The 14,550-nt window shown below is 36.2% G+C and overlaps 1 long non-coding RNA gene across 1 annotated transcript in view; it reads right to left on the bottom strand.

Annotated features, from left to right (window-relative positions):
- Positions 1 to 4,727: 4,727 nt before the first annotated feature.
- Positions 4,728 to 14,550, bottom strand: part of LOC116963166 — a 31,754-nt gene continuing 21,931 nt past the window's right edge. The window contains exons 3-4 of the long non-coding RNA XR_004407985.2: positions 14,202 to 14,295; positions 4,728 to 6,282 (exon numbers count right to left, since the gene is read on the bottom strand). This is a non-coding gene — a long non-coding RNA (uncharacterized LOC116963166). The remainder of the gene's footprint in view (positions 6,283 to 14,201; positions 14,296 to 14,550) is intronic.

Genomic DNA, 14,550 nt, shown 5'->3' with positions numbered 1-14,550 from the left:
CTAATTTATTTTGTGATCATTCAGATCAACAAATGAGTTAAGTGGAAGGTTTAGTTCCCAAATCAGCATTCTTCAGGCAAAAGCAGAATGTAATATGAGCCCAGGAAATCCAAGGAATTCATATGCAATGTTTTAATCAAAATATTGATGTTGAGTTTGTCTTAATGGTTTGTCTATATATTGATGTTGCTTGCCAACCTCTAAACCACGGAGCATCAGAGCAGAATATGCCAATCCTGAACTCTTCCTTCTCATGTAACAGGTGATCAATAATCCTGTGTGAAATATTTTAGCAAGGTATCTTCATTTCAGGTTTTAGGGATTAGTTCTCAAATAATTGAAGTTTGTTATTCCCCCCCACCCTAGCAGATGTGGAAGCAATAGTGGTGTCATACTAGTATTTCTAGCACTTTTGCAGGTTCTATTCAGCTTGTTACCAGTTAAAGCCCATCTTACCACTTAAAGTACTGCTTGTACTTCATCAGCTTTTAATGGTGCTTGAGGTGGATCAGTGTCACCCTCGGCTAACAATCACAGAAAATAATCTGTTACTTCTAGAATGATCTCTGTGTATTGGAGCAAATCCTTAAATTTAGGTTTTAATCCAAGACTTCATAGCATGTGATGGGGGCTGTTAAAGAGCTATTGCTGAAAATCTGGAAAGGAGCAGGTAACTTTAAATTTTAGGGTACTGGAAAGCCAAATTATTAAATATATGTCTTTCTGTAGCCTTGTAAGTTGTTACAGAGTGTCTAGTGAACAAATGAACTTTAGTACTTGTGTTACTTGGATACATAAACGCTTGGCCCAACTATTTTTATGTGAAGGAAAGCAAATTTTGTGATGCCAAAAAAGTGAGCTATGTCCTTATGTAGAAAATGTTTAGCATGAAATACAGAGAAAAAAATAAAGGCTCAGAACTTGGAAAAAGTGAAAAAGTACAGTAAACTAAGATGAACAGCAGTAACATAAAGTCCCTAATGAAATTTGAAAATTGAATCACTTTAATTTCTATTTGCATTTTTTGATCTATTACATTTTGACGCCTTTGACAAAGCAACCCAACTAAAAGCTTTCCATTACTGATTGATTCTTCAACAGTCCAATTTATAATGACTATTAGTTTTGATGGACTTAATGAATTTGAGGAGGTCACAAGTTACACACAAGCCTGAGTTTGACTACTGTGACTTGAGCAACTTGGAAATCTAGGCTTCTGCAAAACAGGGTGATCGGACAGAGCTAGCTTCCATTTGTTTGCACAGCACTGAGTCTTGCTAGTGAAAAACATTTGATGATTTTGCTAGTGTTTGACAACTAAATTAAAAAACTAAAACCATAATACATAGCCTCTTGCAATACCTCAGCAATATCTGACTGCATCTTGTATGGCTTTTGATGTGTTAAGGGAACCAAAAATGAGATGTTATTTTCCTATATGCTACACTTCAACAGCATTCTGATCATATGCACCAAAGACTAGCTGCCTCAGTGGAAAAAAGCATTAAAGCCAGTCACTGTTTCTCACCCAGGCTTCACAACCACTGTTGAGCTGCCCACTCCTGCAATGCAACAAGGATGGTTAAGCCTGTGTGATGGGGCCTAAGTGATCTTTTCTTTATGCTCAGCTATTTATGTTTCTCATTCTGCCTTAAACTTTGACAGCAAGCTGCTGTCAAACATGAATATGAAGGTAGCTGATGCTGTGGATGTCCAAAAATATAAACTTTCAAGACAAACAGGTGGTAAATATGAAAGGTCAGCTGTGCCCTCTGAGGGTAGGCATCTGCAAGCTATCCAAGACAAAATAAAGAACTATTTTGAACAACAAAGCCAAATCAAAGTAATCCTTGAGTTTTGAATGTAATCAAAGTTTGGGAGGTGAGAGAGTGCAAGATGTTGCTTCTAGGAATTTTTGTAATACTTGTAATCCTGTCTTTCTGGTAACTTGTTTCATTGCCTTGAGCAGAACTTGACCATCAGTTTTACTTTTCCTGTTTTTTCCTGTTAATTCCAGGGCTATATTAAATTTAGTCAATATTTGTATGTTTTGTAATACATTGGTATACTCACTCTTAAACGCTGAAAAATCAAACTACTCTGCCTTTCTTTCCCCAACTTCATGTCATTGTAAAGCTTGCTTACAAATTCTTAATTTGTAACAAAATGGCATTTTCACAGTGGTCAATGGCTTTGAGCCACTGTTTATTTAAATCTTGTCTTAGATATGAGGGTCTAGAAAGTTAATGGATTTTTAATGAGGAGGAATTATTGAAGACTGACATCATGATCTTGAGGCTATTACTGCTTCATCAGTTTCTCATGGAAATTTTTAGGAAGCATACATCTAACTTTGGAAACAACTGGGAAGTTTGGAATTCAAACACTGGCAACAGTATCTAAAATCGTAGCTTCCCTCCTGGGATATGCTGCAGCTTGGGTTAAACTTCTGTGTACCAGGGACTCTGCTATCACAATTAGTATTTATTTCCACTTCCAGGGACAGCAAAGCTTCCTCACGATGGTGAAAGGGAACGGGGAAGAAAAACACTCCCTAGCATGATGGCACGAAGGGAAGTTATTTATCTGATCTTAATGCAGTGTATTTTAATGGCAAATAGGTGGCACTGTCTTTCTACTTCAATCTGCCCATTCTCCATTAGAAAGGAGTGATGTAGGAGTATGCTGAATGCTCTGTAAATATTGGAGGAATTAAGCCAAGTCTGAAGTGCCTAATGTCCTGCAGAAATTTATTTTCTATACTGAAATAAAACATCAGTTCCTGGGGAACTGAGTTAATAGGATTAACCCCTAGTTTGTTCTGATGCCATTTATTCCAAGATGTATCCTGGATGTGAGCCATGTTCAATAATACAGAAACCTCAGTTCTTAGGGAAGAAATGTATTTGTGTAGGTTTGCCTTTTGTACTGATAGATACCTTCAGCAGTCAGTAGCATTAGATTTGTGAACCTCAGATAATCTGAAGTTATTGGTATCAGTTCTGTGTTTCATATGTCTTACAGGTTTTGGGCTTTTCTTCAATTTGTATTTGAACAGCTAGAACTGACTGGAGGGTGCTTTTAATTCTACCATGACTGTGATGCTGTACTTTTCTTATGTAGTTAGGAGATTAAAGATGGGAGCCTTAATGAATACAACTATACCAATACTTGTGGGGTTTTTTTGTTCTGGTTCAGACACACTGCAATTTTCTTTCCCAGAACTTTGAATACTTTTTGTTTTATAGTTTTGTAGTACAGGTGGCCTGGTTGAATGATGACACGAACAATCCTCATGAACCTGACAAGAACTATGACTTGTATGGTTTGATACTTTTATGATCTCTATCAAAAATACAGTAGAGGGCAGTAGTATATAAATTACAGACCATTTTTAAGTAATGTTGAAAGGCATCTGTGTTAATTTCATAGGAGAAATCCAGGACTACAGAGAAATGGAAACCTAAGTCTGATGTTCACAAAATGTTTTCTGTCCTGAACCAATTGTCCATATGCAGATTCTTAAGTAGAAAGGCAAAGATTGTTCTATCATCTGATATAAAAAGCAAGAAAGTTCAGCTTGATTGAAACTCTGAGGAAAAGAATCTGAAGAGTGAATTATATATCCACTCCACTCTGCATGCTCATATTAAAGTACGAATTGGAAGTTAGTCAGAAGTCTGAGCATCAAGTGTTGTGGCTATGCATCAACAATGAAATATGTATCTACATTGTTGAATTTTACAGGTCTGTAACCTGTCATTTGGACATGTTCTTCTCTAACAACTCCATGGAGTGCATATATAAATATGCTTGGTGTACAATACTATGATGTACAAAACAGATAATGTATTTTTTAAAAAAGTGCTGCAAATGCTGCTGGGTCTGTTTTCTTACTGCACTGCTGAACAATGGACAAATACCTCAGTTTTCACTTTGCTTGTAACCACTGACTCACACCTAGTAACCTTTCTGGGAAGGCAGAATTATTGACCAAGCTACAATTGCACGTATAACTAAAAATGTCACCTTATGTGTGTAAAATGTAAGTATCCACAGAGTCATCAAGCCAGATGGTAAATTAAGCTGCATGAAAATACTGTGCCTACAGGCTAAGTATTTTCATCACTATTATTATTATTTTTGAAACTGTGCTGTGTCTCAGGTAGTCAAAGGATTCTAGTACAGCTCTAAGCAGTTTGATTAAGATGAGCCAGGAACACTGCTGTTATCTTAGCTGTGCTAGCAGATTCTTTGTTCCTGTATAAAAAAAAGGCATGATAGAATATAGGAAATCTCACTAAATACTTACACTATTGTGACTAAAGCAGATTAAAGATGACAGTGAAATCTGACAACAGATCTGGGAGACAAGGCTGGCAAAGGGCAGTAATGAGAGGTCCCTGCCTATCCACATAGCAAGGACATACTTTCATGGACCAAACTAAAATATGTACCTGTAGGTCCCAAAACATGGATTGGTCACCCCTGCTTTACCAGTTCAGGTGTCTGGAAGGATTTTTGGAAGGTGAAACTGTGTAGTGAAGTGTGAAAAGGTTTTAGTGAGGTTAAAATGATAAAGCAAAGAATGTAATAATCTGTTATGTGTGTGAAATCCTCACTTCTGTTGTACCTGCTTCAGTCTTGAGCTCTTGCAAAATTTCTAGATGAAGACAAGTACTGTTGTCCCTATTTGACACAAAGACACAGGTAACTTGTTCAAATTCCTTTATGCAGAATCTAATTGCGTACCTTTAACACCAGAGTTACTGCTCTTGTCATTAAACCATCTTCAGACTACAGAACAAATCATCTGCTAGAGAGTGAGGGCAAAGCTGGCATGCTACACTTCAATAGAGGAAAGAATACTTGACAAAAATGTAGTGTGTCAAAGAATGCATTTCCCACATAACACATTCCTTGTTAGTAATTTCATTTTGCTGAACTAACTCTAGGTTCCAAAGCAGTTAATCCCATGTGAAGATAATGCATCCTTGATTTTGATTCTTCTGGTAAGTATTGTACTGCAATACTTATGTCACTTCACATTTTCTGTGCTTCTGTCGCGTCCATTTATACTTCTATGCCAGACTATGATACAATGAAGAAAATATGATATAGAACAGAAAAGATAAACAGAAACCAACCAATTAAAAATCCCTCAGTCGAGTCTGGCTCCTAATCCAGTGATTCAAACATTCCCCTCTCTGCCTTCGATTGAAGCTGTTCTGACCTGTTTCTTGTCACTGAGCCCAGGCTTTTTTCCCTTGCTGAATTGGTTAGCAAAACTTCAGCACCTTAAGCTCAAACAAACCTTCTAAAGCCAAACACTGCATGAAAATCTTCCACACAGACAGAAGCAAACTGACAACAATCAAATGTTATGCACAGTTTCCTTCTGGATAGAGACCAAATGCTTCAATAATGGCAAATGAAGTTTAAGAAATCCATGTTTTCTTGGCAGGGGTGCCTATGCAAAGGTAGACTTTAGCTCAGAGCTTAAAGGTGTCAGGAAATCAGAAAACAAAGAACTGAAATGTCAGAAAGGCGGGAGGAGGAAGTGGGAGGTTGGGCTGGTAGAATGATGTCTGTCAGGCTATGATGTATTTGTTTTTAAAATCTACATCAAAGCAGAAGAAAAATTCTGACTCTGGGAGAGATGGGGAAAAAACAGGCAGCTAGCTGGACTGCAGTTACTGATACTTGACTGTCCTACATCACAGACAGCTGAGCAAGTATTAATTTAAAGTTCCATGGCCAGCAGAGACTGATGTTGAACTGCTGAACAGTAAAGACTGCGGCTGTCTGGGAATCCTGAAATTATCAAATATTTGCAGAAGATACTTCTGTAGATCACGTGTCTTAAGCGTTCTTCCTGTGACAAACAGCACAGAATCCAGATTTACACGTTGAGAAAGATGGACATAATGAGACATAATGTTTGTTATCCCTACCTATCTAAAAGTAATTTTAATAGAAGGCCCTGAACTGTGTGACTTCCACATTTCAGACTGCTAGTATTTAAGGTGGCTAACTTGCCTAGCTCTAGTCCCTAGGCTTCAGCTCTGGAGATGACTCAGATTCCTAGTGAAGGAGTTGAGACTCACATAAGGGCCACGTGCCTCAGTGTATTTTGCCCATTTTTTCATGTCTTCCATTTGCAGATCACAGTTTATTTCATCTCTCAGCTCAGACCCTGAGGTCATCATGTTATTCTTCATTCAGCTGTCTTTATTATTGACTTTCTGAGGATGATCGCTGACTTATTACCACTGAGTACATCTGAAAGAAGGACATAAACATACATGACAGTAGTATACATCTCTAAAAAAGGAGTATCATTTAATAAGAAGTTGTCTCAGTTTCAGCTCAACAGTAGAATGAAAGACAATTCTATCACCTGTACTTCATGCATTGATTATCAATGTGAATGATTCAATTTGTAAATAAAAATGTATATCTTTTGGGATTAAATCCCATAGAGTTTAGGTGAGGAAACAGTTTGATCCACAGCAAAAGGTAGAGACAGTTTTATCTATCTTAAAAAAAAAACCCACCTAAATTTTATTAATCCTTAAAGTAATTCTGCTTTTTCAAGGTAATAATGACACCTGTCAGATGCCTGACCAAGTATGACAATATAGTAGCAATATGGTTGTTTTTTCAAAAGCACAAAGCAGTGAGGCACACAAGAAGACATATCGCTGCTATGATTTTCCACCCCCAGTCCTTTTTAGGTAGATTACAAATGTATTTAATTTTCCAGTTAGATACAGTTTTTGGAACACTTAATGGTTTAACAGAATCATAATTCCTGTATAATGAAGCAGCTAGAATTTGGGATCAAAGTCTTGATCCATTTGAAAAAGCCTTTTTAGGCTTATGCGGGGCTGTTCTTGGGAATAAGTATTTAGCATCAGGTGCTTAAGAAGAAGCTACATTAATGGAACAGAATAAGGTATGTCATGCTTAATCCTTTCAAAAAGGTTTTTGTAAATGCTAAACATGTATTCAGCAAGTACTTTTTTTCCGAATGTTTCAGATCAGTAGAGGAAACAATTTAATTTGCTATCGTTTGTTGTTTATTTCTACTTCCTGTACTCCAATTAGTAAATTAAGAAATTAAACTGATTTGCCTGGTTTCACTAATCAGTAGAAGGTATGGGCTGGCTCAGACTGACTTCTCAGAAATGTACAAACACATGACCCATAAAAATATCTTTTTTGCAGAGAAGTGGCAGGTTGAAAACAGGAAATGCCACATTTTATCTGCTGAAATTAGTCAAGTTGTGATAAATAATAAGAGCTGTAGGGTTTAGACCTGATCTTACATTCCATCTGTTTTACTCTATTAGCTCTGAACTCCAGTTATGAACCAGGAACCTACAACACCAAAACAGCCTGGAAAGCTCTGGCTGCCTTCAGCGAATGGGAGTAGAACATGTTAGCTTCCTAAGACAGAAAACTGAGTGAAGCAGCCTAAAGCATGCATGTTATTGAAGCTGATGAGACTTGTCACTAAGTTTTACTGATAAACTGTTAATTGCTCGTTTAGTGTTGACTTATGTCATCTTTACTATACTACTGTTATGAAGTAGTTGCAGAGAAATCACGGTTTTCTCCTAAGCTCTCTGGGTGTCATCAGTGCAAGCACTGAATCAACATGGGAGCACATTTAACTTCACTGGACAGCATCCTTTGCAAGGTACTTGTTTCAAGGTGCAGCATCTAGCTTTCCAGTCCTCGGCACAATACCACCTTTCTCCATCTTACTGCTCATAGCTGGTTCACAAACTTGTCTCAGTAACAAAGTTAAAAATTATGAAATGCCAAGTAATTCAAAATGGATCTAACAGGTAATTTTCAACCCACTGCATTTGTAGTTTGGGACATAGCTATAATGCTCATTAACTTTACTAAATAAGGGTCCCTATTTCAAAAGGTGTGTGGGCAGCTATGCACAAATGCAGTCAGGAGGAATTTGTATGCTAACCTCCCACATTGCATTAAAATGTCCTGCACCACAGGAGGTGGTACGTAGGAGTGGGTGGGCAAACTTCAGCACAGAGGAAGGTACTGAATCACTTGAAAAATTCTCCTTGCTCTTTATGTATTCAATTACTTGTTCCAGTTTTTACCTCCTAAGCACTCTTACTTCACAGGGTTATTTCAAGGCTGAATAGAAGTGCTACATTCTTGATGCAAACCTGTCTTTACTCCCACTTTCTCTTCTCTTTATATTTAACAAGCAAAATTTTACTGAAAGATGACGAACCAACTCCCAAAGCAAGTTCCAAACCTAGCTTGCAGTTCTCAGTTACTATCCAGGATTCACAAAGACTTACAATTCTGCTATAGTTGAATTTGAAGACATTCATATTTTATGGTAGACCAACAAGAACTGTTGTGCTACAGATCACATAAAACAGGAGAGAGAATCAAGAGCGTGAAGGGCTTATATATTTGAAAGTCAAGCAAAAATGTGAAGGTAAGGGCCAATGCAGAAAAAGTAACTAGAGGTAGAAAAATGGACATGGCTTTTTTGTGTTAAAACCAGCTGCAACAACTGGAGTTGGAAAATGCCTAGTTCTGATGAAGAGGGTTGAAAGAAGAGCACTATAGCAAGGGTGAGCCTTGAGGTGTAACAATGACTTAGATTTTATCAGGGATTTTTTCCTATGGATAAGGGCAGGGACACCGTGCAGAGCTTTAAAAATGGCACTTTTCTCATAGAAAAGCAGTAACAAATTATCATCTTCACTAATGTATGAAAAGGATTGCTTCATCCAAGCAGCATTAGTACAGCTACTTTTGCCTACCTGTTCCAAGTAATTGCTATTCATATTAATTTAGAAAGTAATTTATATATCACATATATAGTACAAATTGGAACATAAGCTTTCAGTGGATGAAGCAAGAAATGCAATTTTTCTGCTTAGTTCATACAAGTGTTAGAACTGCCCAAGAGGTAGCAAGTGAATTGTTTATTGGTTAAAAAGCTATCCTAACACTGCACAGCTACAGAAGGGAAAGATAGTTGTGTGTCTACATGATTCTAGAGCAACAAAAGAATCAAAGTGAGCTGTTTGGAAAGACTGTACTTATACCCTTGACCAATGACTGCATTTTTAAGCACTTACAATTGATTCCAAATTTGTGTGTTTGTGCTTTTCTCCTTTTACACAAAATTCAAACCAGAGCTTACTACATTTAAAAGTTTCATTAACTTTACCGTCAATTCTGATCACTGAGTTGGACTTGCACTGAAATAACAGGTCAAGTATAGAAGAAAGCATGTCTTATGATTTGTTACTGAATTCTTCATTTTTGGTAATCTGTAAAACTTCTGCCTGAAAGAGCTACATTTATTCCAGAGACTTATTACATGATGCTTTAAAATTAGCTTGTGGCTTTAAACTGCAGTTCTAGAATGGCAGGGTTTCATTATAGATGTTTCCCAAACTAGTAATTATACTCTTAATGAGCCCTGGATGATACTGTTTTTATTTATAATTTGATTTGTAGGGGAGACTCAATTAGTTCAAAACCAGTTGGGTGCGTGATTGCTGACTGAAGTAGTCAATTGATTTGAATGTCCAGTCAGACGCAATTGCCTTTTGACAAAGACGACTGACCACTGAGAACTGGCATCTTGAAATCTGCAAAGCTAATGAGAATACTGCTACTTCTCACATTCCACTATAAAAATGGTGATTCTCTGTTAGAAGAAATTTTTTTGTTTGGTTGTTTTTTTTTTGTTTTGTTTTGTTTAATCAAGCTGTCCCTCAACTGTGTTGCTGCTGAGCTCAAGAGTTTTTTTGGTTAGTTGGGATTTTGAGGGGAAGGTGGTGTTTTTACTAGGAATACCACTCACTGAGATGCTTAACTCAAGGAGGAGAGTAGATGAAGTTCTTCTATTCTTTCATTGGGAATTGGTAGGACCAGGCATATGAGCCTATGAGCTGATGAAAACTTTCTTACCCTATACCTGAGGGCTAGCTCAGAAATAATGGGGCACAATATAGCACCATAAACAGAAAACTACAAAATAGAAAAGAATGACTGAGGAATTATTGATATTTTATTTCTATGTTGCTAATAACATGCAATGTCTTTGACTCTTCACAAATAAAATCCAGAGATGTTAAGAGAGAAATATTTATGTACCTGACAAGATGATCTGACGATAACTTCACTCTTGTAGAAGTATTTACCAGCGAAGTACCTAAAGCTAAAAATTCTTTACTGTTTAATTTCTTTCTTCTTCATAGTATTTTTACACAGCCTTTCTGCTCCCCATTTATTTCAGTGCTGCTTTTCTACCTACAGTACAGTTCTAACTTACGAACATGTTCATAAAGACTAGAGTAGCTCCATGGAAACTAAGGTATTCCTTCTCAGACTGACTAAATTTTCCTCATGTAACTGCCAGCTAGAAGATGATCTGGCATATGTAATGCATGGATTAAGACAGGTTGAATATACTGACAAGAATATATTTATAAAGATTGATGTTTGCTACTTTGCTTTACAAATTATTTTCCATATCTAAGTGCTGCTATCATATTCTGCAGTTGGAAACTAGACCAGGAAAGCTGTATGTTATATTTTTTTCCTGATACAGTGAACATGTTTATCAAGCACACAATCTTACCGCTTTTGCTGAAGAATAGAAAGCAAAGTTATAAAATTCTTAATAATCTAATTTACTCTAGAAATTAACATAGGGCTCCTAAGGTTGGCTGATGATCCAATTCTTCCCTTCATTTTAAGATAAAAAATAATTTGTTCTGAAAAAATTAAAAACTGCTGTCTCCCAGCAAGGCCCCAAAAGGAAATCTAGACAATCATTAGTTTCTATTGTAATTGTGCTGCATAGTTAATCTGGAGGTGGAGGGTAACGGGTAATGCTGTCTGTAGTCACTGTGTATATTAGGTGTAAACCCAGATCAAAAATTATTTTCTTTTGTTAGATAATGAAATTACTGAAACCACATTTAAGCACAGTCTTTTTTATTAATCTCCTCTTTGAACAAAAAAACCCCCTCTTTACAAACTTCCGTTGTCCTAGATTAGCTCTGACAGCAAAATCATGGTAACTAGTATCATTACAGCCTTTGCACTTGATGGTTTACAAAGCAATCCCTGAAAATAAATGTGGAAAATTGACCTTTAACCCACCTGTCAAAGATTTATGACATGAAGTGAGGTTAATACAAATACAGCTCTCACTAGAACTGAAAATCTTGGGCCTTTTGAGGCACATCCTCTTACTGGGGCATGCATGGTAGTTGTAGAAGGAGACATTTTATTTGTGGGTGCTCTGTGTACAACGAATCCAGGCAGGAAGTAGGTGTGTGGTGGGATTCATGTGTATACAATGAAAGAATTCTACATCATTTGGGAAATGAGTAGACACAAAATCAAAAAAGAATAAGCAAGGAAAGGGAAAAAAATACCAAGCACTTAATCTCATTATCAGAGCAAAGAATGGAGCATGTATTTCTGAGACTGCAAAGTCAAGCTGCTTTGCACAGAATCAAGCAAATCTATCTTGCGGAAATGCCTACAAAGCAAAATTGTCTACTGAAATCCAGTTTGTTTGCAGTAGACTATTGGATGTAAAAGGGACTGTGGTATTCAGACACCAAAAGCCATCCATTTTTTCCCTTAACATAACCTTCAAGGACAGTGTTTAAGAATTAATACATTCAAATGCTCAAAGAACATTTACATCAATTTTCAGGGAAGAGATATTGTTTAGAACTAGTGCCCAAAAATTCCTGCCTTTCTAGACATTTCCAGCAACACTGGCAGGGTGAAAAAACCTGAAGTATATGTCTCATTTACATGAGGGTAATTTTAATTTTTTTCTCTAAAAACACTCAAGTCATATTTTGTTATTTAGCAGAGACTTATTTATCATGTCATGCAAAGGATGAAAGACAAATAAGCTAACTTGAAATAAATGGTTCATTGTATAAAGACTGTTAACACAGCTTACAGACAATATTGGTTTTAAATTTAACACGGAACATCATTACTGCAAAGCCAACTTTGCTGCCTTTTAACATGTTTTACAAAGAATTGTATTACAGCTGTTTATGATATAATATATAAGCTTATGGGTTTTAATATGAGTATCAATAAACCTGCAACCTGTAAAAAAACACTGTGCTTTTTTTATTCACTAGTTTTATTTATAAACACTGTAGGCAAGTTTGAAGCTTGCCAAAGTGAACTTGCAACCAGTGAAAATATTCAAGAAAAAAAAATGGTTCATTGCTATAAATTTTTGAAGGGAAAAGAATATGTTTTAAAAAATTAAAATATGTATCACAGATCTTAGAATTCATATTTGGCACACAGCTGAAGCAGTATGTTAACATTCAATAGTCTCCATTGCCATAGCAACACATGCTTGTCAGATCAGGGCTGATTTGATGCAAGCACCTCCCTACAGAAACAATCTGCTAACCCTTAAATATGCACCTCATGTAATTTCTTTTAGAAAGGTAATACTGTTATACAATACCAGGTATACATCTCAAGATAGGTTATCTGATCTGCATCTGTGCAACTTGCTCTTTACTAAACCAAAGTTCTAAGGTACCTAATGCAGCTAGACATAGAAGTAGATGATGCAGCCTAGAAGATTTTAGTGTAAGAAATTGTATATGAAAATAATCAGACTTGGATATCTATTTAGCATTTATATAACAGTACACAAACACAGGATATCATCCTGTTCCCTTTGGAGTCAACAGAGATCCCTCCAACTGTGTTTTCATCAGAGAAAGAAGTCTGTTCAGCTTTGACCTACAGTCAGTCGTTAGGCACTTAGGGAGCATTATCATCACACACAGCTGGATTAAGTGAGGGAGGGGTGCAGAGTTAGGAGATTTGTGCAAGTTTACATAAAAAGTTGGCATGAGAAATACTGTTCTGCAGCTTTGGATCAGTTATTACTACATTATTACATATGCTACCGTTTATGTTTTCATCATTACCCGACTAAAAGAAAAAAAAGCAGTACAAAAAATCTCTCCGTTAACGCTGCACACTTTACCTGGTTCTGAGAATTCATCACACAGATTACTGAGCCTGGTTTCCACTGTGATATGCTGTGGTTTAGAATCTTGGTGTACTTTTAATCAATCAAGTGCTGCTGCATTCAAAAATGTATGCAGATTGCAATGCTAATGTCTCTAGAAACTGAGGATTGGAAAATGCTGAAGTGTAACCACAAGTTATACTCAGTACTGCATTATTCATGCTTTTTGGTTTTATTTTTTTTCTACCAAAGTTGGATGGCCTCCCTTAGTTCAGGGCAAATAAAGAGGTTTCTATGGAAATGTTACCTCAGACATACAACCGTATCTTGAAGAATTGCTAGAATCAACTTACATACACTTGTTTATTCTTTATTAGTAGAGCAAATTATTCAAAGGACTGGGTAATTTACTTCTAATAATTTATGTAATAAAAGAATATACCTGTGCTTCATGCAGTTAGGAGGAGAGTTCAGACTTCTTTGGTAGCTTAAAAAACCTACCTCCCATGGCATTTTTTTCTGAGCCACTAGTACACATTCATTAAGAGACACTTATATACTCTAAGACATTGCACAGAGAATGGCAAACAGCAGGTAACTTAGTAACTCACAGTGTCTGGTAGGTTCTTTTAACTTTATATTAAGTAGCACAATTCGCTTTTATGTATTTTAATCATTATTTTAAGGCTCATTATATGCTTGGACTTTAAAAAAATATCAATGTTTATTCATATTAAATGGTTTACAGTATCTCCTAAGTATTGGTTGCTCAGGGCAATATTATTCCAAAAAAGATTATAGTAAGATGTGAGTAATTCCCCACATATACTGTTTTCTGTATCACACCTAAATAAAATCTGCCAGCCATGTCTTTTTTCTTTTAAATAAGGCACTAGACAGAAGCAGAATTCAAACTAACCATGCTTTTTAATCTAAAATAACTTTCTAAAAATCTAAGCTAATATTTAGAACAGTACTTCCTCAAATATTTCAATTTGTGACCGAACTGTGATAACTAAAAATCTGTTGGATTTATAAATCTAAAAGTAGGTTCAATGTATTCCTTCAACTTGGAAATAAGCTGTTAAAGAAGGAGTCTCATACCATAGCTGACAATCACATATTTTTAGAAAGGTTGATAAATTACCTTGAAAGGTTTTGCAGCACATCAGTCAGTTCCTCTTCCTTTATTCATATTTCTGGTATGTTCCATCTCATGTTTTCTCATTCTTTGTCAATGGCTAAAAAAAATGAATGTATATACACAGTTAAAAAAACCCACCACCACCACCTAATTCTCTTGGATCAAGTAATAATTCTTTCCAGAAAAAGGAAATGTATTAAAAAGTTATTATCTCCCTACCTTCAAAGAAAAGCACTTAATTACCGAGCAATATTACATCAGCAGCTATTATGGCTAGCACTAAAATGTAGTGTTTGGGTACAGTCTAAAACTGCATTTCAGGAAAAATGTCAGAATAATAGAAAACCAGGAA

This window comes from Tyto alba, unplaced genomic scaffold, assembly GCF_018691265.1.
Source record: "Tyto alba isolate M040663 unplaced genomic scaffold, T.alba_DEE_v4.0 Super-Scaffold_26, whole genome shotgun sequence".
Classification (NCBI taxonomy): Eukaryota; Metazoa; Chordata; class Aves; order Strigiformes; family Tytonidae; genus Tyto; species Tyto alba.
This window is presented reverse-complemented; position numbering and strand designations above follow the sequence as displayed.